The sequence below is a fragment of the Crocodylus siamensis genome, chromosome 12 (genome assembly GCF_052110815.1).
Source record: "Crocodylus siamensis isolate JL-2025a chromosome 12, ASM5211081v1, whole genome shotgun sequence".
NCBI lineage: Eukaryota > Metazoa > Chordata > Crocodylia > Crocodylidae > Crocodylus > Crocodylus siamensis.
This window is the reverse complement of record NC_143406.1, coordinates 41631934-41659791: the sequence shown is the minus strand read 5'-3', so window position 1 is coordinate 41659791 and position 27858 is coordinate 41631934. Positions and strand designations below refer to the sequence as shown.

At 48.9% G+C, this 27858-nt stretch overlaps 1 protein-coding gene across 4 annotated transcripts in view; it reads right to left on the bottom strand.

Moving 5' to 3' along the window:
- Positions 1-26733, bottom strand: part of ELFN1 (extracellular leucine rich repeat and fibronectin type III domain containing 1) — a 158597-nt gene extending 131864 nt beyond the window's left edge. For 2 of the 4 annotated variants that reach the window (XM_090023886.1, XM_090023889.1), the window contains exons 1-2: positions 26595-26732; positions 838-950 (exon numbers count right to left, since the gene is read on the bottom strand). The gene's annotated coding sequence lies outside the window, so the exon portion shown is untranslated. Of the gene's footprint in view, positions 1-837; positions 954-26594 lie in introns of all 4 variants that reach the window. The other 2 variants (XM_090023887.1, XM_090023888.1) reach the window with 2 other exon arrangements.
- Positions 26734-27858: the final 1125 nt, after the last annotated feature.

The window sequence follows — 27858 nt, the reverse complement described above, 5'->3', positions numbered from 1 at the left end:
GGGAAATGTCAAGAGGCCAAAGGCATGTTAAAAAACAAAATACTTTGTGGTTTTCAGCAGGCCCATGCGACACTAGGATGGGGCTTGAGAAAAAACAATCTCTGCTTAGGATGCTTGCTGAGCTGCCCACTGGTTTCACAATATCCTGCCTCTGGCTGATAACAGGGGTTAGAAGTGTCCTCCAAATGCCAGGGGAAGGGTGTTGTAGGAGTTAGTGGCCCAAGAAACCCAGAAGGAAACACTTGCAGTTTAGTATCTAAATCAGGGGTGGGCAATTATTTTGGGTGGAGGGCCACTTACTGGAAGCTGGAAGTGTCTCCTATGGAAGTGTCTCCATATGGAGTGGCCCAACCTGACCTCAGCATAGGCTTGGTTTTATAAGAAGATTGTAGGGAGGGGGGAAAAAATCAAAGTAGCATCGTGAGTAGATTTAGACAGTTTTCCAAAGTGCTTGGCAGTGGCCTACTAATGGGAGTCTCATGACAAACTTCAGTCTGGGTAGATGATACCCATGCAGAGCACTTTTGAAAGCTCCCCCATTAATTGCCATTGTCTGTTCAGAAGGGGCAAGCAGGATAGGAAGAGCACCTCTGCAATCATCAGAGCAGTTCTTGTTCCGTTTGGAAACATGCCAAGACATTTTGCAAGGACCCACTGTATTCCCCACAGAGTAACCGCATTTGCTTATGTGTGGTCGGAGCTGGTTTTAGCAGTCCTCCTCAGAAGCTCCTCCTGCTATGCATGCCTGCTCCCCTCCCCCACCACTACAACAAACAGACTCAGTTCAATGGATATGGGGGGAAAAAACAGGGTAGTCCAATATGCAATGCTTCGTACCTGAAGCCGCAGCCTTCCTTTTGCACCAAGCACTCGGGAGTAGATTGCTGTCTCTTGGTAAGCTTCCGACATCCTGGGCTGCAGACAGATTTATGCACTGATCATGTTTGGAGCTGCTGACCAAAAGAGAAGAGAAAAGCTGGGTTTCAGTGTCAGCTTTGGGACTGGTTTTATTCTTGTTTGGATTTTTTTCATTTTCCCTTTTTAATTCTGCTTCCATGCCTGCATAAGATTTGGGTCAGATCTGGAAAGTTTGGCTCTTTCCCTCTGGAGATGCCGTATTGAATAAAAGCAAAGTCATCTGTCTCCAATAGGTGTCATCGGGGTTCCTGAATTCTGCAAAGCCCAGTTTGCTGTGTGTCAGCAGACTACACCTAAGTAAATTTCCGAATAAATGTCCTCACTATTTTTATCTAAAAATAAATAGACTCAACTGCAACTGCTGCTCATGCTTTCCCAACTAAGGAATAGAAATAAAGTTTGCTGTTAAAAATATGTATCTGAGGTAGATCAGACTTCTCCTCTCACAGGAGTTTTTCTCCTCCTCCATGAAGCAAGATCACAGGACGTGTATTGGGACGCTGCCATGGAAGCATCCGGGATGCCCAGACCCCCTATTCTTTGAACCCCATTTTGGAACGCAATCGCTTGTGTATGCACCTCTGGCCGCACTTTTGCCATCTCATTGCTAGAAGGGCAAAACGATGCCTTTTCCTCCTGGAGCAGCATGAACTCCTTTGCCAATAAAGAGGAAGGTGAAAGTCTGCAGCGCTGCATCTTTGCAGTGAATTGCCTATTGATGATTTTGTGGCTAATGTATACGAGAAACAGAGGAGCAAGTATAATGCAATTTTCCATGTTTAGTGCATTATTACAGTGGCTGCCTCCGCTGATTAGTTCCTATTTTTCTTGCCATCTCTTCCTGTGTAGCCCTTTTATTTTGCTCTGTTTATCTGCATACCGAGCCGTCTCTCTGTATGCCTGGTATAGCAGCAAGTCAGGCCAGAACTACAATTTCTCTTCCCTTGTGAACTTAATCTTGCAGACCTGGTATTACTATTATTTTTGGCCATACATATCTGATTTAACAGGAACCAGGCATTATTTTTTCCTTTAAAAAAATAAATAAATAAATAAAAAGGGAGGGGAGGGGGAAGGAGGAGACTCATTGGACTGAAAGATAATGATGGCTCATGCACTAATGGTTCTCATCATACCTTCTTCTAATGAATCCAGTGTTAAAACAGGGACCTTTTGTTTACCTGACTCTCCACATAATTGCACAACTCTGACCCTTCAGGCGCGTAAGGCTCCCCGCCAGTAAACAATATTGTACTGATCTCCCTCGGGATTCATTTCACTGCCAAATAGCTCAGCAGGCTCCCTCATTGTCTTAAGTTATTACCCAACTAGCGAATAAACAGGAGGAATGGAGTCGGTCGCTCTCCAGAAACGGGACTTTAAGTGATTCTGTATCAGGGTCCCCCTAACAAATCAGGCGTGGATTCCCCCATCCATCGCGATTATTAATTTAACTGCTTCTCGCAAAGACAAGCAAATACACAGAGCCTCCCAAAACAAGGAAATGCAACAGGAAATGCACCGACCCATTCTGCTAAGGTCATAGCAAGGCATTTGCCACCTCTAACTCCCACAATTTCATAGACTCAGAGTCTATGACCTAGGGAAGGGGCCTCCAGAGATCATCTAGTCCAACCCCTGCCTGCGTCCAAACCATCCTGTACAAGTCCATAATCTAAACTCTTCAGAAAACTACTGTCAACCTTGACACAACACAAGATACAACACTCTAGCCTGGCAGTGGCAGAGCAGAGGGACCATGGCAGCCAAAGTCCTACTTCTATAAAAAGTTATTGATATATGCTCAAGAGCTGCCAGGTAGAGGGCCATGCCCCCTGCTACAGAGGAAGGCAAAACCCCCCAGTCCATACCAGTCTGACCATGGGGTAAAACTCCTTCCTCTTTAATGGAAAAGTCCTTTCCATGTTAACACCCAGTTTCTGGCCTGTGAGCAGGGGATTTGCTCCGCTACACACCAGCCACTCCATCACCAGGTGAAACATTAGGGATGCATGCTGAACAGCAGGGCCTTAATTGTGAGGAAATCCCTTCCCCTCTACACTCTCTTTTCCCTGGCTCTCAATATATAACCATTTCCCAAGCAAAGGAATACATTTCCCCTTCCTCTGCTCTCGGTTTCCGTGGCTTGCATTAGCATCATTTGTTTAACATATCCTGACGTGCTACTTACCTCACTCTGCAGCTCAGAGCTCTGCGCCCGCCTTACGCTCCCCGTCTAGGAATTTCATAAATAAATTGCTGGGCCCCATCCTGTTCTCCCCGATGCGACTGTATATTCTGACCAACTGCACTGAAGTCTGAGGAGCTGCCTCAAGCAAACAGCATCATAGCTAGGAACAGAATCTGGCCCGCTCCTTTTAATAGGCACTGACATCAAGGAGACTTACAGAAAGCTAAAGACTATGCTCCCAAGGACACGGAGAGTCTGCTGCTCCAGGATTAGCAAAGGCAAGAGTCGTGGCTTTGGTAAATGGGGTTTGGCAGGCCCTGCGGAACCGCCGGGATCACAAAATCTTTTGCCTCCACCTGTGCGCAGGAGCCCTTTGATGTGAAAGGAGTCTCAGCACAGGAGACTTTTAGGGGTGGTGACTGCCAGCGGCCCTGTTTATACAGTGACTGGCATGATGAGGCCCCAATACTAGTTGACTGCTAAGCACAACCACAGTCAAGATGGTTAATTACTAATGCGTTTTCTCTAGCTGCTAATAAATCAAGCACTAACTCCTTCCACTGAGCTGGGGTGTGGCAGCCCGGAAACAGCGCCTGGATCAGACGACCTAAAATCTTTGGGTCTGGTGGGATTCAGAACCTACCACTGCAGTTCATGTCCAGAGGCATATCCTTTATCAGAGAAGACCCCCTGTTCTACCTTCCTCTTATGCATATGGCAGAAGATAGACAAGGAAGGGACAGAATAAAAATGACCCTCTGTCTCGAGTCTTCTTGGAGCGAGGGGGCAGCTCTGTCCTTTACTCTGCACATCCTTACATGCGATGCAATGGCCCTTTTTAATGCCTTGTAGGGGTCAGTCTGCCATTGCACCAGCAGCTAGAAGCAACAGCCCAAAAACGCCCAGTGGTTTGGGGTGCCCCTGATCAGGGACCCCAAACACTGAAGCATCCCAAGCCACCAGCCATTCTTTAAAATGAAGAATATTAAAATATATGGCATCAATGAATGAATGAGAGTCCATGTTTGCAGAAGCCCATTTAAATTAGAAAAGGGAGCATATATTCACTTTAGTGGTTGCTGTCAAGGTAAAAACAACGCTAATTAGGAGCAGTACTCCAGTAACACCAGTGGCAACCATAGGCCCACAGCCGTCATGCTCACAGTGAGAAACCATCCCTGCTTTGAGCACTCTAAACAGACAAGGAAGCGTTACCCCCATTTTTCAGGTGAGGCATAAAGGGATTAAGTTACTTGCCCAAGTTCAGACAGAGAACATGATCCAGGAATTAAATCAAGACCTCCTGAGTCCACATCCAGAGCCTTAAGCCAATCCATCCTCTCTCATAACAACACTTCTATTAATAATGCAAAAGACTCATATACACAGGGTAAAATTGAGTACTGGGAAGTCAAAGCAAAGCAGCAAAGCAAGAGGCTGACAAGCAGCATTGTGTTTGTTCACACATATTTTTTCCCCAAACACCCAAAGATCTGACCTTCCATGTAAGTGCTAGTTCTCATCCTCTTTTGACCCAGTGCTCTGCAAGAGAAAAGGGAACCACAGTGAACTGGTATTTCATATGAGCTGCTTTCCGCACACCTGGAGCACGTTCAAGAGATTGGAACAATGTGAGCCAAAGGAATGATGTGCTACGGTTCAGCTGGATGTGCTTTGAAATGGTTAAAAACCCTTAAGCCTGAAAGTTAAGTGATAAGAACGCGCCGTAAAAAACACACGCAGTCAAATGGCAGAGTAACAAAAAGAATAATTAAAAACCAGGACCAGTGCCCACTGGCAGCTGCTTTTCGAATGTCAATACCACTTCATTCTTGCAGCATTTGGGTTTTCATTCAAACAGAGAAAATTCCTACTGGAAGTCAACATTAACACACGTGCACATACACAGACACGCACAGTCTCTCAAGCAGAGATCCAACCCACCTCGAACCCATATAAATAACTGCAGTGCCAACCTTCGAGTCAAACCTTATGGCTACCGACACCACGACGGTGACTGTTATCCTAAAAAACTTTCGTGTGTGTTTAGTGTTCAGGGCTGGCTCATTCCCATCCAGGCAGTTTACAATCAACCCTGAGAACTCAAAGTTTGAATGGAAATCGGAGAAGTGAGATGGAAAATACCCACTCTGCCATGCTGTCCTCTTGCTAGCACAGGACTACAAGGACGTGTATGTCTTCTAGTATGAGGTCCAACCTCAGTGTAAAAGTCCCAAGCCCTGGGACTTCCTCCATTTCCTCTGGGACACCTGCCAGCCAAGAAAGCTCACTGGCAGGAATTTCTACAGAGACTTGATGAATTCTGTGCCGTTCCACCCAGTTCTGCTCCCCTACAACTTGTGTTCTGGCATCTAAACCCTTCAAAATATTTCTCTGATTTTATCTTATGCTCCTTTGTAACCATCTCTTTGTTAAACAACAGCCATTTAGCCCTTGCGGTCTTCCTTCAGTAATCAAGGTCTCTAGTATTGCAGCCTTTCCTCTCTCAATGACCTCTTGTTACATTTGTGTGGTTCCCAGAACTAAATGCAACAACCAAGCTCATCCCTGGTGTAGCTCCACTGATTTCAATAGAGTTACAACAGAGGCAGCTGGGCATCAAATGTGCATCGGTGGCAAAACTCCCACTGACCTCAGCTCCTTAGAGCTCAGAGAGAGAAGCTATTGCTCCATCACATGCCACCTTTAGGGAATGAGGCTGCAAATTACACTGGCCTTTTTTCCTTTCAAGTCATCCTGTAAGCTCCAGTCCAGCACGCTGCCTCCTTTGGAGAACTGATGCTGCCCACACATCACCTTGTTACCACCTCCTTTTCACTAAGCAAATGTGTTTTATATCATTGTAGACCAGGTGCCCTGCACCTGGGGTTTTAAGTGGACACCCACTGCATTACTTTCTGCCCTCAGAAAGGCCAGAGTCCCTTGGCATTACTTCGCTGACCCAAGCCATATTTGCCGCTCCTCTCAGGGCTGTATCATCTGCAAATTCCTTTCAATACCCTAGTTAGTGTTTCACATCCCTAATTGGGACACTACCTCAGAGCCACTTACACCGAGCTCACCCTGGTCTTCTTGCCCTGGTCTAACTCAGAGCTCGCTCCCTTGCTATGTGTCATTAGTCTTCATTTAGGGTTATTTAGCCAGCTGCCAATCCACAAGGCAGCGCACCTATCCAAGCCAATTTGGACTGATTTCTCGTGTAAGATGTCATGAGCCGCAATATCAAACAGCTTACTGAAAATCCATATATAGACTGACAAATGCTCACTACGGCAGTGCCACAAAATGTTAATGGGATGACAGTTTAAGAGTGCTTGTTTCTGCTCCTCTGGGCTGAAACAACAGGGTGTGACAAGGCCGAGACAGACAGCAGCTCTCTGTCACTGAGGTCTGGACATCGAAGTACCTGCTATCAGAGAAGGGCTTAGAAGTGAAAGTTCGCTTCTGGGAAGAGTTTTAGTTGGGGAGATTCAGTTAGGCCATATTTAAAATAACTGCTAGGAAAGCCTAGCAGGTAATTTCCCTGCATAGTTCTCTCTATTCGTGTCTCCGCAAAGAAGTCGGTCTTTGTCTTTGGAGAAGGCTGCGTCTTATCCACCTCCATGCTCTGACTTTGCCCTGCTGATGTTGACCTCTACGTATTGTGGCACCAAGTGAATGCAAAATGAAACTGGCCTTGGAGCCCTTTCAGTTTGGGGATATGGATTTGAGGTTCCCAGTTCTGTATCACCCTGCTTTCCCCCTTCCTCTTCTGGCTGTGATTAGCTTTAACCTCTGCACCGTTCCTGGCATAATATTCCTCTAAACCAGTGATTCTCAGCCAGGGTGTTGTGGCACATTTGGGGTGCTACGAGATCCTTTTGAGGGTGTGGCAAAGTGCAACAAAATACTAGCACAGCTGGGGGTGCAATCATCTACGCACAATTCACAAGATAAACCAAGGGTCTTCAAATACGACTCCTTAGCATCAAAAACAATCTGACCTGTTGTGATCCGAGTTCTTTGCAACAGAAGAACTGCTCCGTTACTTTTCTATAGTCAAGAAATAACTAGAAGCTGGTTTTTCCTCGAGTCCAACAGGGGCACGTGGAGTCTACACAGGTTGTGAACCATTCCCCTAAACTCGTGACACATCAAAAAAAACTCCCCTAGAAAACTGGAGGCCTTTAATGCTTCCTCTTCAGGTAATGAATCCAGCAGCCAAATTAGGCCCACCTTACAAACTCAAGAAATGGCCATTGAGTTTATAGAGTAAAACCACCTACCCCTTTGCTTGTCCTCCTCCTCCTCGCAACAAGCAATAGCTGTAGCGCCGTCAATCATTTCTGAAGTTGCCGAATGTTTATGAAAAGGGGCAGAGAGAGGAGAGAGACAGGGAGTGAGACCGGGGGCAAGATGGCTCAGCCAGAGCTTGCAGAGATAAAACGGAGTGATAAGCAAGTGTTTATTGCCAGAGTCAAGGAGCAGCACTTCCACTGATAAGACTGTCACAAGAGGGGAGAAAAAAAAAAGGTGGGTGGGGGGGGCATTTATTTTGCTTATTTATTTCGGTTTAAAATAATAAACGGTGTCTATCCACAGCTCTAGGCAGCCAAACACATCGTTAATGATCCTATAAAATCCCAGCAGCCTTAAAGTAATTATATCAACCCAGCCAGACACCTCCAGAAACTCCTCTCCACCCCTCCGTGATTATGGGACGCATACGTTCCACCGGCTCGCCCGCCCCTTGGAACAGATTGGTTTGACAGCTTGCCCACCAGAAAGCCAGGGTGGGTGCTTTTGTGGCAAAGAGGATAGCAGAGGCTCAGCGCCCAGCTCTATAAAGAGGGGCGATGCCACTTGCCTGCTCCCGATAACTTCCGCCAGGCTAGACACTGACTATTCACTGCGTGGCTCCCAGAAGGACCTGTCTGAGGAACAGGTATTTTTACAGCGTTGAACGGATGATGCCATCCATGTGACGAGTTAAGTCAGAGCCCACAGAGCCAGGAGGCCACTGACACATGGCCTGGCTTTTGTCTCCATGGGAGTCCACGTCACATGCACCTTCTCTCCCCCCCGCAGTGGACTCCTGCAGAGCATCTAAACTCAACCCCAGTAAAACAAAGTGGACCAAAAAGAAAGCTGGCAGGTTTAGAAAGTCACTGGCACCTAAGGGAGTGACGATGGATGATGGCTCAGCAAAGAACACACTAGCCTAGACTCAGGCACCCCAAGTTCAGTTACTTGCTTGGACCTAGATATCCTCTGGGCATTGGAAAAATCGCCTTGTCTCTCTGTGCCTCAGTTTCCCCAGACAAATAGAGATAATAGCTCCTCTCAGAGTTGTTGCAAGGGTAACTGCATTGTATAATGTAACGGGGACCACCTTAACACCACAGGTAGTCGGTGAGGCATCCGACTCCCACAGATTGGGGGCACCTTACTTTCCAAGGCTTCTTTGAAATCCTCAGCCTTTAAAGGACTGTGGTTTTTAGAAACATCCTTCTGCACAGTGCTAAGAGGAGCTAATGGAAGCTGGGGAAATGACACTGCTGGCTCTGCAGAGGAAGCTAGAAGACGCGCAGAAATGATGGTGAAACACGAAAGCGTTCTCCTCTTCCTTTCATCTTAAGTGCCAAATTCTCAAGTTATGAAGCTCTTTGTAGAAGCAGGAGCTACTGTAAAATGTACCTAGTGCAACAGGGCAAAAAAAAAAAAAAAATGAACAGGAGGTGAAAATAAATAGGCTTCTCAGGTGCGTAGAGGCAGAAGCTGTCTTATCCATCGAAACTTCATTGCTTTATGGCATATAGGGAAAGTATTGGCATTTCATCACCCCAGACAGCTCCATAACTCTTGGAGCAGCACATTACGTCAGCAGAAGAAAAGGCTAAGAAGATTCTGGGAAAAAAAAGAAAGGCCATTTCTTCCCCCTTTTGATTTACGCATATCTCTGCTTGTGCTGCCTACTGTATATTTTTCCTGGTAACATGCTGCGGAGCACAATGATATATAAACACCAACAGCCTCTCAGAAGGCTGTCAGGAGCTATGTTCTTTACGGCGGAGCCCCAATGGAATTATTTTCCAGTATAGTGCTTATTTATTATTCATTGTGTGGTAGTAGCTAGGAATCTCATTTGTGGATCAGGACCCCCAGTGTGCTACGTGCTGTATGAACAGCGTGAAAAGACAGCACATTCTTTGGGTCAGGGTCTATCTAAATAATTTTAAGCATCGAGTCTACATTCCTGATGCTCCTGGAGTGGATTTCAGCAGAAAGCCTCTAGTGCCCCAATAGACTCAGAGGAATTTTAATTATGTCCTATGGATTGCGGCACAGGTCTTAGCATGTTTGTATGTTTTCCAAAACCTAAAACACAGGACTGTGCGAAATGCTTATAGCCTAACAACCCTGTTCCAAAAACATGATATAGTCACTGATTCCAAGGGCATCTGATCTAACCCAGAGCATTGCAATGGCTTGTTGAATATATGAAATGTCTTGGCCCAGCCCTTCAGCCCTCATTAATTGCCCTCTGTATTATTGCCTGATACAAGGGATGTGGGCAGTGGGTTTCCCAGGGGTCGGTCCTCGGGCCCGCACTGTTCAACATCTTCATCAGTGACTTGGACGAGGGGGTAAAAAGCACCCTGCTCAAATTTGCTGATGACACTAAGATGTGGGGGGATGTGGGCACGCTAGAAGGGAGGAATAGGCTGCAATTGGACCTAGACAGGTTACAGGGGTGGGCGGATGAGAACAGGATGGGATTCAACACTGAGAAGTGCAAGGTGCTGCACCTGGGGAGGAAGAGCCAGCTGCATACCTACAGGCTGGGGAACTCCCTTCTCATCAGTGCAGAGGCAGAAAAGGATCTTGGAGTCATCACTGATGCCAAGATGATATGGGCCGACAGTGTGGGGATGCAGTCAGGAAGGCCAACCGCACCTTGTCGTGCATCCACAGATGCATCTCAAGCAGGTCCAAGGAGGTGATCCTCCCCCTCTATGCGGCACTGGTCAGGCCGCAGCTGGAGTACTGCGTCCAGTTCTGGGCGCCACACTGCAGGAGGGATGTGGACAGCATGGAGAGGGTCCAGAGGAGGCCACTGGCATGATCAGGGGACAGCAGGGCAGGCCCTATGAGGAGAGGCGACGGGACCTGAACCTGTTCAGCCTCCACAAGAGAAGGCTGAGGAGGGATCTAGTGGCCTGTTATAAACTAGTCGGGGGGATCAGCAGGCACTGGGGGAGTCCCTGGTCCCCGAGCACGACCAGGAGTGACCAGGAATAACAGTCACAAGCTGGCAGAGGGTAGGTTTAGGTTAGACATCAGGAGGCGCTGCTTCACAGTCAGGGCGGCTAGGATCTGGAACCAGCTTCCAAGAGAAGTGGTGCTGGCTCCTACCCTGGGGGTCTTGAAGAGGAGGCTGGATGAACACTTTGCTGGGGTCGTTTGACCCGAGTACTCTTCCCTGCCATGGCAGGGGGTCAGACTTGATGATCTGATCAGGTCCCTTCTGACCCTACCAACTATGAAACAACGGGGCCTTAAATATGCTGTTAGCATCCAAGTGACGATTCTCCATATAGAGGTCCAGGTGGCTGTGTCCAGGAGGAGGTGGGTCAAGACGAAAATATACAGCACTCTCCATTATCTTCAGCCAGCAGGAGGTTTCTAAGATGCTGCTGTAATCAGTGCAACTTGAAGGGGCCGACAACCTTCTCTAAGTTTTGCATGGACGTTATCTTGGCCTTTGGTCAGGCCAGAGATCAGGGAAGACAGAAATGTGCTACAGAGAACAAGTACGAGCTTAGGCAAAAGTGAGACCCATGTTGTCAAGACAGAGTTGATGCATGAAGGTACTGAGCACACATTGTCAACTGATAATGGGACAACTGATGTTCCTATATATTTAGCTGAAATCACAGCCCTGGATTTTGTGACAAGGGACAAAAAAAACTAGGATTTTTAGGGAGTTTTCATAACAACTCATCATCTCTAAAACCTACAAAGCAGGACTCCTCTGGGAATTTTTATTAGCTTCATTTAGCTTTCTGTGTACATTCTCTGTAGTTGGAGCATGAGCGTGTGACCTAGATATTTCAACAGTGTAAAACTGTTAATTATTAGAAAATATTTTAAAATATTTTTATTGCCAAAAGAAGAAGATTTACCTCCAAATCATGCGATTCCCCTAGCTACTAGTGTTTTCCCCCCTCTGTGACAAACAGCCAGCCATTGTCTTCATGTCATATTGGACATACTATGGGAGCCAGTTAATGCAACTGAATGTAAATCATGTCCTTTTCAATCCCTATTATATGGCAAGAACAGCTTTATTATGATGCATGTGTTATTATACACCACTATCTTTCCATTATGCTGCAATTTCATATCCATGAAGTTTGTAATTTGTGGCATAATGGTCATTTTTAAAGAAACATTGGTAATCAATAGCATTCAGCATCTTTGTTGGGATCGCTTGCAAAACAAATAACAACACTGATCTTGGGCAACTTTACAGAACGGATATTTAATCCCAGGAGACAGCATTATATGATATATCAACGAGGAAGCCGAGACTAGGTATCATGTGCTTTGCTAGGATTAAATATCACTTCAATCAATGTTGCTATTCATTGTACCATGTATTAGATGGTTTTACTTAGTAATGCTGAAGTACTGTCTTAATCATTAGCTATGTACAGAGCACCTGCATTTCAGAGCAATTCTGCAGTGGCAGGATTATTTACCTGCTGATACACACAGTAAAGCAGCATTGTCTGCAGTGGTGATAACATCCATGCAACCAACAACCAGGCAGGGACTTCGAAAGACCTTGAATGCTCACTGTACACAAAAGAAGTATAACATTACACGAGGATGGACCAGAAGGGGCAGTAAACTACAGGCATTCCTGAAACGCTGTTACAATGAGATGAAGAAACTCATTATCGAAGTTCTAGAGAGTTATAAAAGGTGCTCTGCTGGTAAGCAGGAAGAAGAGATGGCTGCTGGAAGAGTTTACAAACCAGGCTAGATAGATGCATGCATTATTGTATAAACAGCTGATGTCAAGATGGGCTTTTTTATTGAGCAAAGGGGGCAGGATCTCATCCCAAGTGCTCTAACCCAAAAGACAAGAGTTGGCATGTTGCCCTCAAACCCAGGCAGTGTTTTCATTATTAGCTGGTGGGAGAAGGCAAGATTTGAGCTGGGGACCGATGGGAGCCTCAGGATGCATGAAGGATGCTCAGCAATCGTGGGTGCAGCAGCACACTCTGTGGGTGGGCTACTGGCAGGTTACAATAAGGAGCAACAGCACTCTCAGGGCTAGGTGCACCTCAGAGGGTGCACGTTATGGAAGAGCATGGATTTATACCAGCTAGCCTCTATGTTCAGTCTATTTTACACCTGTCTACATTAGGAAGGGCTATGCCTCCCTCCCTGGCTGGAGGGCAGGAGGAGGGGTTTCAGAGGGAGGCCTAGGGAACAGGATTGAACCCTGCCTCTCCGAGCTAGCCAGGGCTCCAGCTCCATTAAAATTACATGCTGGAGTTTTATTTTACTTTCAGATTCCCCTGCTATTAGAGCATATGTTAGTAAGACATGGCACTGGCCCCAATCCACTACATTTCAAGAGTATGGCTGCAAAACAGGATGGACGGGTGTGTACACATACATGCAGGTGCCCTATGTTGTGGAGAGAGGCAGGGGGATCCAAGCAGGAAACCCAAAAAATCCTGTGTCCTCGTTCTATCCATGACACGCCCTTGCTGTGCAGCCCTGGGGGTCTGTCTACACAAAAATGTGCAAAAAAATCCTTAGTGTCAGGCTAAGTATCCAAGTAGGATACTAAATGAAAGCTCCTCCATGCAAATCTGCATAACTCAACTGAGCAAAATGGAATTGCTGTGGCTAACAGCACCTGTGGGTATGAGACTGCCTTGCCTGAAATCACAGCACACACCAGGAAGAAGTTTGTTCAGTGGAGATGCTATTTCCGTTCTGGCTCCCACTCCATTTTCTAATCGGCAGATCACCTCTAAATTCACTGACGCTGCTGGGATTGACTTGTGCAGCTTTTCCACTGTGGTAGATGTTGTGGGCACGTTCATTTAAATACAGGCCTTGCATAAAGTCACCTCTTGCTTGTCTGAGGATAGGCCTGCACCTGGAATGTCTCAGTCTATACAGGCAGGATCCTGAGGCATGAAATTCGCATTTAGATTTTGTCCACAGGTTTCTGACTTCTTATAGCTCTTGGTAAGGCCCATATCTCAGTATGTGCAGCTGGACACCTTTAACTAAATCTTCAGCTCTTACCGATCTGAAAAAGTTCATGCATTTCTACTCTCATGTAAGTACAGACCTGGTATTCAGAGCGCTTCCTACTGAAATGCAATACAGCGTGAGATAAGCCCCAAATCATACATCACTAGAAACCCTACACTTCAGTCAGAACGGACAGAATTAGGATAAAAAATACTCTTAGACCTTAACTAAACACTTTAGCTCCTGGAGATTACAGAATCCCATTTCAGTGATATCAGAGTGTATTTCCCAGAACTGAAATGGGAAGCATCTATTTAAATTTGGCTCCTGGAAGCCAGTAAAACTAAGTATCTGAGGAGCAAGAAGAAATCCTTTCAGTTGCTATGTCCATTCTGCTTTTAAAAGCAAGCATGTTTTATAAGGCAGGCTTTGATATTCAATATGTACCAACATATCCACTTCAAAAGTTACCAGCTCATCCCACTTACACTACAGTGGCCTCATTAATTCCCATTGGGTTGAGCTGGGGTAGCAGGGAAGTGGTCAGTTTGATATACCTTGGCAGTTAGCAGTGCTTTCCAAACCAACAGGGTGCTCTGGGGGAAAAAAAAAAAATGCACGTGCCTTCAAGTTGGCATCTCATTAGCCTTGCTTCCAAACTCCTCTCCCAAAACAAGTCCAGCCTGTGAGATATTTCAACATATTTGTTGAAGGTGGCCATGAAAAAGATCAAAGCTTAATTTTTGCTTGTTGAATCTCTTGATGGCAACTAATTCATTGTTTTACTTTATGTTTAAAATAGATTCAGTGCTGGCCAGCCTAGCAGCACTCTTACCCACACCTGTGGTTCATGTCATGTTTATTCTGGTTGCCTGTGGACAAATGCATCACAGACCGTCAAGATCATCAAGTGCCGACAGCAGGTTCAGTAACGTGCAAGCCACAGCGGGCGCAGCATCTGCTTCAAGGAAATTATGGCCAAAGGACTGACTCTCATGAAGTGCTGGAGACCTCCAGTAAGGTGGTGGCAACATCAGCTCCAATTGCCTTTGTGGGGTTCAGCACCTGTCAGGATTGGCACAAAGGGCTTTGTCATTTAGGAGCATGAAGCTGTGTCTGAGTATCTGCAGTCCGCAGTAAAATCAATGAACCTGAGATGCATCATAGTCTCCTGAGTGGTGCCAAACACTGGTGACCCCCACAGCCCTTTATGGATGCTGAGGGCAGGCCGAATTTCTCAGCGGGGCACCATTGTCAGGGCTCAGGATCGGGCCCATCAGTCAGGCAAAACGCTTTGGACACATAATGGCCCAGGGGAAATGGTGACCTCACGGAGCACAACAAGTTGCTTTGTTTCATCTATTAGGTCTGTCAAAGCCTGTTTCCTGAAGCAGGCTGGCACTGATGGGTTTTGCCCAAGACAAGAATTTTAAGGAGCGGGGTTGTGGATGAAAAGAGCCTTGTAGGTCAGAGACGGGCTGGAGCCCCAAGCATAAAGGTCACAAAGGGAGGGAATAAAGTGACAAGGGGCAGCAAGAGAGGAGAGATATAGATGGGGCAGAGAACCAAAGGCCGGGGAGAAGACCCAGCAGATTGTTTGCTGAGGAGAAGTGCTGGCTGACCGCAAAAGAAACAACTCCAGAGGAGCCTTGCTGACTTACGTACAGTTATGGCTGTGGTTTCAGTGATGCATTTATGGGCATGAGGCCAACTGCATCTAACCCTCAGTGCAGAAAACCCTCTCTTCTGAATAGGATCAGCGTTCACAGGGTTGGAAGACCTCCCAGTCTGCTACAATTGCAGGCTACTTGTAGTCCAAAGCAGTCCACAAGAACGGATACCCCAGCCCGGTACTGTACCAAGCAAGTCACAAAGCTCCTCCAAACATCCCATAACAAACCAAGATCTTCAGTGCAAAAACCCGAAAGACCACAAGTCCCCTGGTCTAGGCAAAGCAACTCCTGAGGTCAGTCAGCAGAAAGGGAGCTCTTTTCTATAGCTAACTTTTCAGTTAGAAATCCTAAGGGAGTCATTACATTTCTTACTTCATGGCTTCACTTTAAGCCACCACCTCTCTATTGATTCCCAGATCTGCCTCTCTGCTCCAGACCCATCTCCTTCTGTCCAAACAAAAATCTCAGTCTCTGCCTCGGACATCTCTTGGATGTCCATCCATTAACTCAAACTCGGTGAAAGCTCTTTCTCTTCTCTTTGAAGCACTCCCTGCTACCTGCTTTCTCAGTCACAGTGGACCCCATCACCCACTAGTCACACTAAGGCCCACAAACCTAGCTCAAGCCTCTCTGGGCAGCACCTAAATCTTGGAGACCCTTCTGCATAAGATCTCTGAGACACACCCTTTCCTATCCATGCAGCTTAGCCTCTTCAGCAAGCACCATCTTGATTACAACAACCTCAGTATTGCCTGTGCAATTCAGAACACTGCTGAAAAAGACACCGTCCTACCCTGTCACCTTGGCCATGCCACCCCTCTTCACTGCTTCCCCCTTTCTCTATTGCCTCAAACATTACCTGCTTGCCTTTGCTCCCAACGCTCAAGACCTACCCCCACCCTATCCTTCGTGTCTCATTCATCTCAAGATGCCCATTCCCATACGATCAGCCCAGTTTCAGCCTCCATCACCAACTCGTTACATTTCCAGACAAGCCCCTTGTGGTTTCTCTTGGGAAAAGTTCCCCATCAGCATCCTCAGAGCCATTCTATTATTGGTCTAATCCAGGGGCAGGCAATTATTTCGGGCAGAGGGCCGCTTACTGAGTTTTGGCAAGCCATCAAGGGCTGCATGACAGGCAGGCCAGGGCAGATAAATATTTATTTTCTAAAATTTTTAGGGGTCCCACGGGCCAGACAGAATGGCCGGGCAGGCTGCATCCGGCCCCCGGGTCACATTTTGCCTACCCCTGGTGTAATCTCTCTTTAAAAACCAACTGCTGCTGTGATCACTACAAACTTAAACTTCTGTCTATGACACCAACCAATATTGGTTCATAGCATCTGACCTGATCCTACTCCATCTAAGTATTCACTATTTCTGGTCCTAAACCTCAGACATATGTTCATTGGAACTGAGACCCCCTTTTGTTCCATGTTTGTACAGCACCTTGCACAGCAGGGTGCTGTTCCGTGATTAGGGGCCAAGGGAGTACAAATACGTAATACACTTTTTTTGCGAATGAGTCTCACATCAACTGATGAGTGCAGCCGTGCAAACCTACATCCTTCATTTGAGTCATTCAGAAGTGACTCGGGCAAAACACTGGAGAACATGCTGGAGGAAATCAACATACGTCAGCAAGGGAATGAACCAGATGAACAAATTCTCTCACGTATGGGCTTGCACAACCAGAAGGTTAAAAGCCCCCACAGCGGGGCACATGGCCATACCAGTATATAAGCTCCAAATCAGCATGTGCTTAAGTCAACAGGATTTAAGGGCCTATTTAAAGTTAAGCACAAGCCTTGCAGCACTGCAGAATGAAGGAAGCATATCTGGGGGTCAAACGGCAGACGATTCAGCAGAGATCCAGATGCCAACTTGAGCACCATCACAGGTTTGCTGAGTAACACTGAACATGTCCCTTCTCCTCTCACTTGCCCGTCCATGTTAGGGAACAGGACTGCCCACAACCCAGGGGTGTTTCTGGGCTCCACAGAGATCCTTGAAGAGTTGAGAACAATTAATAGCTACCTCCCTGTAGCAGGCGATACGTGCACCACCTCTAGTGAATAAGCAGGCCACCCACAAAAGCAGGGGTGTCACATTCACCCTATTCCCCCACCCGAATCCAGGCCACAGAGCTCCTTGCAGGCAGGATCTGAAGCTGGCAGAGGCAGCAGTCATGGGACCAACGATGGAAGCAGCAGGGCAAAGAGCCGTGGGCCGAGCAGCCGCGGGGTGAACGACGGGAGGGCTGTGTTGGCACCCACCCCTCCTCCAACAGCCATGTCCAAGAGGGCCCCATAGCCCTGATTTCTACAGCAAACCCCATCTCCATTCACCCTACCCCCAAATTCCCTGGCCCACCAGGAGCCCTTCAGGCTGGAAGAAACAACTCCGTGGGCCATACGTTTAATGCCTCTGTTCTAGAAGAACCACCACCCCACAGACAGCATTCGGCTGCAGTTGAGTACCCGCCCTTATTTCAGTGGGGATTTACTGTAGCATTTAGGATTTTTCTTACTGAAAATAGAAGCACCAACATTTGAAAGTAACAGGGGAGGGGAGCGAGACCACAGAGAAATGTACTTAGTTCCAACTTATCCTGAACTAATTAAAATGAAAAGTGTATTACTCCACTCACCATTGCAAATTAGATTTACAGGGTACCAGAGGGTGTGTTCTCAGAGGGACTAGGGGGTTATAAACATTTTCCTATTCTTATGGCATTTTCCCTGTTATTAAGATAATAGCTAAGGGAAGAAAAAAAAAATCTGTACACACTACAATGTAACCAGCAAATCTTCACATAAACATTAATCTCCACAAAGTTCTTCTTTTCTTTTTTTTTTTTCCTTAAAGCAGTAGGGGGATTTAAATGAGCTACAAATGATGTTTGCATTGAAAAAGGAGAAGTGAGGTTAATGTGAGTGACCTCCCACCAAAATTAGCATGATTCAGGTTCCGTAAATCAATCCAAACAGCAAACAATGCACAAAACACTTACAGAGCTGGGTCCCCAAGGTGCCACTTGGTGGGTTTTTTGGCGTGAAAAGAACCACATCCTGCTCAGATTATTTTTCACCTTGCATCAGTTATGCAAACTCCATGTTACTCTGTGGGTTGGGATGGCTGATGATGATTGACTGAAGTTTTGTTCCTCCCTGGCTTAATGCCAACTTCAGGACAGTTTTCCCCCTGCCTCCAGAGATGTCCATCCCTGGGCCTGATTATATAGCAGGTATAAACAGAGCCACTGAAGGACACTGTCCCTATCCAGTGACAAGGATACTAACTTGTGGAAACTTTACTGTGGCATGTGACTATGGCTAAGCACAAATTGCCAGGTTCAGCCCTTTATCTGTGCGCCCGAGTCTCTAACAGCCCCCACTTACATCAGGTGAGAAACCAGAGCTCCTGGATGTCAGATACAGAACAGGACACAGGTCAGGCCAAGAATGGGGAGCAGCAACCAGATGAATGCTTCCTGTAGCATCATCTCAACCCTGCTAGGAGCCCAAGGGGAAGGCTGATGCTAAAGCTGTATTTTCTTTATTGGATTTAAGCCAAACCTGCAATGCTACATCTCAGGCCTGAGAGAGCATTCCCACCACTTTGACTTCACACTGGACTTGGTAGCTGCACAGCTTTCCCTGACAGGAGGCGTAGTACATAGAGGCATCGTCCCAACGGCTTCCTCCCTGGCTCCCCCTCAAGTTAATCAGTTCAGCGACAGCGGCATTGGTAGCTCAATTCCTCTGACCTTTGCTGGGTGCCCTACCAGCGTGCCACACCAGAGCCGGCGGTGACTTTCATACATAATGCTCTGCCTTGGCTTTGGGGTAGGAGGGAGATGGAGGGAAGAAGCACATGATTTTTAAGCAGTGTCATCGGGCTTTCGATGCAGGTGTAATAGGTGCCTTCCTAACCCAGATTATCTGTCCAGAAATGCCAGGAAGCAGCAAACCGAGTTGCTCTCTTGGATGTCAACGTCTTTCTCCACATGCTCAGACCTACGTGGATGAGGTTTACCCAACTTCAGGGACTGCTGCTTTTGTTCTCCAAAAAGAGACGGTCCCGTTCCCTTAGGGGCTGATTTCGAATCTCTCCTCTGAAGTTCGCCACACTGTGGACACCCCAAACCAGTGCAGTGCACAGACTTCTCTACACTGTGGCTGGCAATGTGAAACGAACTGCAACTACTCCCAAAACATGCAAAGCCGGTACTTGTGGACGTGCACCAGAAAAGGGCTGGAACATTTGGAATCAGACTTCGCTGCCTGCCCGGCTAGGAGACGGCGCAGTTAAGCAGCAATGTCAATGGAGTGGAATATGGGTCAGAGGATTACAGTCGCCTGCTACACATCATGGTGAACTAGCAGCATTTAATGGGAACCAACACCGCAGTGAAGCAGAGACATTTATCCTGTGACAATGTTCTATTGCAGTGACTTTATTTTGATGATACCAGTTGATTAATGAATATAGCTGCTGTCATTTGGTTTGATAGATTTTGGGGCTGTGGAGTGACATTTGCTCAACGTACCATTCTTAAAAAGCCATATTCTCATTAGCATACAGAGAATTGCTCTGAGCTGCGGCCAGTCGGAAACCGACTCAGTCGTAAAACGTATAGAATGAAGAGTGTGTCTAGACTGCGAAGAAATGCAGGGGAGGGACCAGATCTGGTTCGCAGATGTCAAGACATAGTCTTTAACCACTGTTGCAGGGATTGCCCCTTTGCTGGCGGAGAAAAAAAATGGAGCGTTGGTTTTACTGCACAGGTCAGGAGACCCAGGTTTTCTTCCTAACTCTGCCTCAGGTTTGTGAAAGCCCGTGGCTACCCCAGCGTTTGAATGCTCCGTTGGTGGCACCATGGGGCTAATTTTCTAGACGTCCCGAGCACCCACAACTCCTGCCGAAATCAGCACGTCCAAAAAGGAGCCTAAGCCCTACACAGATGCCTTCATTTGGGCTGCCACTAATAGCAGCAGCTTGAACACAATGGCCTTGAATCTCTGGGTGTCTAAGTGAGGCTAGCAATTATGTAGCTCACCCGGGTGTTGTAAGGCTTTCTTAATCAATCAGCTCATTAATGAATGTAAAGTGGTGTGAGATTGTCAGATAGAAGACTTTATTGGCTCTCAGAAGTGGCATCCTGGAAAAAAACCTCTGTAATTCTCCCTAGCTGCCCCATCAGGAAGCACCACCACTCTACTGGTGGTAATCTCTCTCTTCCTCCCCTACATCTGCAGAAATATGTCCAAAACTATATCAAGGTGACTGACCCTTCTTTGGGAGGGACAGAGTCACCAGACCCTACAAATGTAGCATAGTCCCAAATGGGATTTCCTACCTGCTGCCGGTTGGATCCATAGCTCCACAACTCTTATAATAGATTTGATTTTCATCTCTCCATATTTAAAAGCTGTCTCATGAGTTTAATGATTTTAAATTCACTCACCACTGCAGTCAGTCAATTGAGTCACTGCTGCTGCTAGTTTCTACCAGTAGCATGCTGTGAGGAATTGGCCCTTCGCAGATGGCCTTTCTTTCCTGACTGACAATTGGACGAGTGTAAGAGGCGGGGGGAGAAAGAAAACCAAAGCAGGAAGAGAGGAGGTGATGGGGGGAATACACAAGGTTATTTGGAACTAAGCAACAATCTTCTCAGAGCTGAGCTGAGCATTTATACTCAAGCAGGGCAAATATTTATTTGGTTATATTGTACATGTGTCAGTTTTCTAGCTCTCTCAAGGTATTTTTCCCCTCTCAGAAGGGATATAAAGAGCAAATACATGATAGCAGGTCTCTGGAGGACATTTTTCTTCAGGACTGAGTGAGTAAAGAACAATTCTGGAGTGGCGGAGACACTCGCAAGTTATCCCTTCTCTCCTCCTAAGTGGAGATAAATCTTGCAGCCACTGTATATTGCATACATACAGCGCACTGTGCTCTTTTTATTCCTACTCTTTCTTAAGACTTGAAAACGGCTGCTGGTGACAGGAACAGAGAGAGAAACATTTCTGGATGCAGTTAGAATAAAAGGTTCTGCTAAGCTGACGTCTCCAGGAGGCTGCGGCAGGTAGGCGAGTGCCCATGTTGGAAAGCAAGCCAGAGTTGGAGACGTTACGCTGGGCGTTTCTTTTCAGGAAACAACATCAGTCATCTCGATGTTCAGCTGAGTCCACCCCTGCAAGTCACAGACGCTCCGTCTGTACATGTAAAAAATGTGGCGGCGCCACCACGGCACCCGCAGCCACAGCCAAAAGTTTGGCCCAAGGTACTCGCTCACGAAGTGGTCGTCAGCAGTAGGGGCATGTGGAAGCAGGGGTGAAAAAGCAGCACGGGAAAATAGCTCCAGCAGAGGATCTGACCCACAACGTTTCATCTCTCTGTGACTCACTCTCTAAACTCAATCCCGCAAGGTGCCATGCGTCTTCAGGGAGCAGCTGGGCACCCTCTACCTCTCCCTGATCTCAGTGGGAGTAGAGGGGGGAAATCAGTCCCTTAAAAGGCAATGCTATGAGTTTTGGAGGTCTGGGCTTTCTCTAATTACTGGAGTTGATCCATGCTGTACAGCCTGCTCGCCTAAAAAATATTCATAATACATAACTCAGATATTATCAAAGAGCCTGCCATTCTTGTTTTGAACATCACAGCTGTGTATTTTGAGTCCCGCTAAGCGGGGAGAAAAACTGGAGATGAAACCCACAAAATAAACATGCAAAATAAAAATCAGAGGCAGTAAAAAAAATAAATAAATAAATGGACGATGTTGCTCTAATTTGAATGAGCCTTAATTAAAGAATGTGTAATTGGATTAATGCAATATTAAGGGGGAAAAAGCAGATTCTGAACACAGATATAAAGGGTTCCTTTGACATCACATCACTCTCATGCTTCACTACTCACAATTTATTTTAATGTCACCAGAATCCCAAGATATATTTATGTCCTTGTCACTCACGGTTGTTTTTTATTTATCCTGTATATCTATATCCTTTCTCCTCAATTACACACGCCCACGCACACCATATGTGGAAGCCATGTCCATGCAATAAATTACCAAGCTGTGTAATAAATTAATTTAGTGTACCTATGACGGCCTAGCCCGTACTATGCCAGCTAACTCAGCTCCACGGGCCCAATTTCAACAATCCAGCTCTCAGAACAGCATCAAACGCCTCATTAAAAAAATTAATCAAGCTAGGCTAAATGGCTTTCCTAGTTTTCACATCACAATGTGAATTCCCTCCATAATACTCTGGGCCAGGATGGGCACTGCGGGGGCCTTGCTGAGAAAAGTTTAAGGTCCGGGATCTCCTGACTCTACAATCAGAAAAACTCAGGAGCTGGATGCCAGCGGAGTGGGAGAGCTGCAGCTACCCAGGGAGCCACAGCAGATGCTTCCACCTTGTCCTTACATTTGAGATGTACTACTTCAAAATCACCTTGAATTATTTATGGGGGGGGGGGGGGAAGTGTAACACATACCAGTCCTCCCTCTCCGAGATTTGTGCGGTTCAGCTCATGGTGGTAAGTACACCTAGTTTTCCAGAAGGAGAGATACCAAATAAAAATTAATGGCTAGGTAAATTTGTTTAAGGAGAACCGTGTAAAACTCCTTAAGATGCTCACAAGCTACTGTGACAGCAACCTATTAAAGAAAGGGCATGTTCATTCATACAAGCACCCACCCACAGAAAGTAGATGAAAGAATGAAGGCATGGCCTACGGTTATGTTATGGATGGCATATGCTACACCAAAATATATATAGTATATAAAGCATATTGAAAACCGTTTCCATAGAAGATGCCACATAAAGTGTAAAATTTCATTATCACTGCCTGTCCGTTTTACAAAGATATACACAGAACCAGTTGCCAAATGCGCCTGTGGTTTGACTCCATTAAATTCAATGAATGCATGAATTTGGCCCAAGAAATCTATGCACTTACTGTAATAAAGCTAAAAGCTGATAGCAGCTGATACAGTAAAGCAGTAAAACACATACATTTCCATATACTTATTATTACCAACCTAAAAAAAAAAAGCAAAGACACAGCTACAGAAGAATACACTTGTCCGACTCCTAGCTAAATGCCATTAAGACGACTCACACTATGAGAATATCTTTTTCAGCTCTGTTGTGTCAGATCAGCTCCCCAGCAGGTGTAAATTAGCATAACGGCATTGAATTCAGTGGAGCTGTGCTGATTTATGCTTGCTGAGGGTTTGTCTGTTAGGAATGCTAGACAAATTTGAGTGCCTGTGCTCACAATGCATTCTGGATCATAGATCCTGACCCTCTTTTTGATGTCACATCCCCATTGATCTCTGTAGGATCATGCATGATATTCATTGATGGCTCTATGTATGGGGAAAGGCTGCAGATATGGCCTGTTATATGGAAATACAGACATAGTCTGCAGAGGATAAACCTGATCTATGCCAAAACTGCTACTTCTCCATCTTCTGCAACGAGTACTGCAGACCATTGATCTCTCTTCACACCTCCGTTCTCCACCCAAGCTAGAGATATCATTCATGGAAGGAAGACAAGGAGCTACTCTGCCAATCGTGGCTCACCATAATTTCATTCCCACAAAGGGCTTTCATAATAATATTTTTAGGCTGCTGTATCATCTTGAACGATACATTTAACTCCCATGTTGGGGATCGTGCCAGGCTGTGCAGAGGCCAAATGGCAGATTGAAAACTTCCTGCTGATGGATAGATTTTTTTATGCATGTGGATTTTTCTTAGTCGTCTCCTATCGTAATTACACAAAGTCCCGTCTCTGCTTTCCATCCCCTCCTCCTCCGCCTCCCCTTCCCTTGCCAACTCCCTGTCACGGATGGATTCCTCCGTGCTACCTCCGCTGGCCCCATCTTCCCCTGATCTCACTGCCCGATTCCCATTCCTCCATTTCCTACCGACCCTCTCACTTTTTACTTGCTCCTTTCCTGGCATGACACAAACTCGAGATTTCCCACCAAAGGTCAAAAAGGTAAAAAAGTTAACCTTTGACCCCCACCTACATCTCCAGTTGCTACAGCTCTGCATTTGTATTGCGGTGGTGCTTAGGGAAGCAGTGAGACCCCGTTGTCCTGAGGGCCGTGCATGTATTCACCTGTTGATTCAGACCAAGCCATCACCTGCCACACTGAGTCCCTCGCACTCTGCTCCAGCCTGGCTCACACGTTCCCTCCTCCCCTGCCACTGCTTCCACCGAGATCTGGCACAAGCTCTTCGAGACTCAGTCTCAGGCTCTGTGCACCAGCCACTTTCTCCTTGATTTCTCAGCTCCTCTGACCACTGCTGGGGAGGCTCAAAACCTTGCCCTTCATTAGCTGCCCCAACCTTTCCGCTTCGTGGGGTGGGCTGCCTGCCTCCTACTTTCCGAAGCAGTCCGGCTGGGTTGCGATCTCAGCCCTCTGCTCCTCCCGTACGCTTCTCTGGGTGATCTGATCTGCTTACCCAGCTCCAGCCCCTTCAGTCTCTGGCTGACATCACCTCCTGGATGTTTCACCATCAGCTTGAACGTGACACAGAATCTGGAACCCCAGCGCTTCCCGCTCCGCCGGTACTGTTAAACACACCCTGCGACAGGTTTCTAACCAAGGGGTCCGCTCTGACCCCACCCAGCACATTGCTCCTCATCTCTGGGTGGTGTCCAAATCCTGCTGCTTTCGTCACCAAACCCAAGCAGATACAACCCTTCTTCTTCCTCTCCTGGACTGATCACAGCTGGTTCCTCTCTCTGGCCCTCTCCCAGGCTGTCCATGGGATGGTCCACCCCTGCCAGCCCCCTCCCTGGTGTCTCCTGCCCTGCAGCAAGTTCAGGTCCTTGCCCTCAGCCCAACCTCACCCTTGATCACCTAACGCATCCTGCATCCTATATCCTTCCCCTCCAGCCACCCAGGAAACTCTCACGGATCTGCTTTGCTCGGGGGTTTCTCCCATTCCACTCCACTTCCTGAGCATCGTCTTCACTGAAATCCCTCCCCAGGACCCGCTCCTGCCACGAAACCTACCAGACCCGGTCTGTTCAGACCTTCACATACAGCATCCTTTGCTCTGCCGTGCTGCACGATAGCCTCTGCTGAGTAACCGTATAATCTCCAGCTTTAGCTTCCCTCGGGATTAGCCTCAATTCAGCACTCCGTGGCCAGCAACCAGGCTGGCTACTTGGGCAGGTTACAAAAGCAGAGGAAAAGGAGCAGCTGGGGTGTCCCTCCTCGTTGCCCGACGGTGAAATCCCAGCTCTCTTGAAGTCAGTGGCCACACTCCTTCCGAGAGTGATGGATTTCACCCTGGGAGCCTGCACGGATGCAGCTGTCCTGGTCGCTGGCCACCAGTCTCTGAGTCCCACGGCAAGACAAGGCTCTATTGATGTCCCTGGGGCTGTTCTCACACACCCACACTGCAAGGCTAGGTCTGGAAAGCGATGCTAAGCCCTTTGGACCAGCCTCCGGGTCTAGCAGGCCGAGCCCAGGAGAGAGTTGGGTGAACAGTACAGTACCTGCCCCTTATCCTCGCACTCTGCGCACCTGAACAGGAGCCCCACGCCTGAGCTTCCCCTGCTCATCCTTCCTGGCGGGAGCTAGACCTTGTTTCCTGCCGTTCAGACAGGGAAGCCTAAGCCAGACAGGCAGGCGGCTCTCATCTGGACCTCATTTCCTTCCCCTCCAGGGGACCCTGTAGGATATTTCGGTTCTCTCTGTAGGAGTCCCTTCTCTCCCCTCCCCGCCTTGAAATCAGCCAGATCCACAATCTAATCTGCCTGGGATTGGAAGGTGGAAGAAATCAAGGACTCAAGCCGAGCAGGAAAGCATCATCCATCCCTTCTCATTCAGAAAGCAAGGAGGGAGGTGCAGGCAACCGCAGTGCTCCTCGCCCGCCACCAGCACGCCGGGCTGGGCGAGGAGCTGGCGCTGCGGGGACAGGCGGCCCGATCCGGGGCAAGAGCCGGGCGGCGGCGGCGGCGGCGGGTGCGGAGCCGGGTGGGGGGACGCCGGCTCCAGGGGCCGCGGGGTCCCAGGCCCGCAGACTTTCTCCCCGGCTGAACCAAAACAGCTGCTCCGCCGGGCCGGGAGGGGGGACGGCGGGCAGCCCCCGGGCGGAGGGCGGCGGTCGCCCCCCGCCCGGCTCCTCGCTCCGCCCGAGCAGCGTCGCGCGGGGAAACTTCCCGGGAAGTTGCGCGGGCCCGATCCCCTTCCCCAGCCGGGCGCGCTCCGCACCGCAGCCCCGGGCTCCGCCTCCGTCCCGCCCGCGGAGCCCGGACGCAGGAGCCGCCGCGGCGGGGGCGCGGGACCCGGCGCGGCCCCGGGAGCGCGAGCGGCCGCCGGAAAGTTTGGTGCGGGGAGCCGCGGGGGCCGGGGCGGCGGCGGCTCGCACCGCGCCGGGGCAGGGGCCAGATCCTGAGCGGGGGTCCCGCGGGGCGCCGCCTCCCGCCCGCAACAGTTGCCCCCGGGGCCGCGGGCGCTGCCGCGGGCCGCCCGGCGCGTCCTACCTGGGTGGCGGCGGCGCGGCGCGGCGGGCCGGGGAGGCTCCGGCGGCGGCGGCGGCGGCGGCTCCTCACTGCGGCAGGCGAGCCGGGCGGGCGGCGGGCCGGGCCGGCCGAGCCGCCGCGGGGCTGGGGCTGGGGCTGCGGCCGCGGCTGGCGCGGGGGCCGGGGCCGGGGCCGGGGCGGGCCGGCCGGGGCGCGGCGGCGGCGGCGGCGGCGGCGGCGGGCGGGCGGCGGCACATCGCTGCCGAGCGTGATCAAAGGTTTAATGTAGGAGCCGGAGCGGGGGAGGGACCGGCGGGCCGGGCCGGGCGGGGGAGGGGGTGTAACTTCAGCGCCGGGCGCGGCTTGATCCAGTGGGCCAAGTTGCTCCTCCCCGCCCCCGCGGCCCGCAGCGCCGGCGCTGCCCCGCGCGGCGAGGGCGGCCCGGGACAGGGCAGCCCGGGGAGCTGCCCGGCGGCGTGACCCGCCCCCGGGGCCGCGGGATCAGCCAGGCGGGGGGCGGACAAACCCCAGGGACGGCGGCTTCAAACTCAGCACAGAGCCTGCTGGCCGGGGCTGGGAATCAAAGGGCTTTTCTTTCCTCTCCATTAGTCTGCTCGTTTGAGGAAATTAATGATCTGCAGGCCCCCCTCCTATTTCAGAGGGGCTCCGCAGGCATCGCGAACAGCTCCCGCTTCGGCCGCAGGCGCTCCGCGGTGCCGGCCCTGGGGACGCATGGGAGTGGGCGAGAGGCAGGGAAGAGCTGGGGCTTTTTTTTCCACCCCCCTCCCCGCCCCTCAGGCACCATAATCCTAATGCCAAGAAATGAAGCAAGATGTAATAAAGCGGGGAGACAGCCTGGGAAGGAGCGAGATGGTGGCACTTCTCCACATGACAGCTGGCAACCTGGCTTCGTACTCGGTTATGTCAGAAACGCAGGCCCCCGGAAGGAAGCATCCAAAGAGCCCGAGTAAATGCAGTCGAGCTCGCAGATATGCACCCTGGCTGCTGCTGGGCCTGGGAGAGGGCTGGAGGGCCCTGGCTTGACCCTCCTGAGCCAGCCAGAAGGCTGCTCGCCGCAGTCTGCCGTGAGCATTTCCTTACAGGTCATCGTCGTTCCTAGAAGAAAGTGCTGTTGCACAGAGGCAGCAAGCCCAGGGCCCCGTTCATTTTCCTATCGTCTCCTGGCACCTTCCCTGCAGACGGGGCACCAAGCACCGGGCAGGTTAAGGTTTCAAACTGCAAAGGGACCTAGCAGCAGCATGGCTGAGATCCTCCCGCTCCTCCA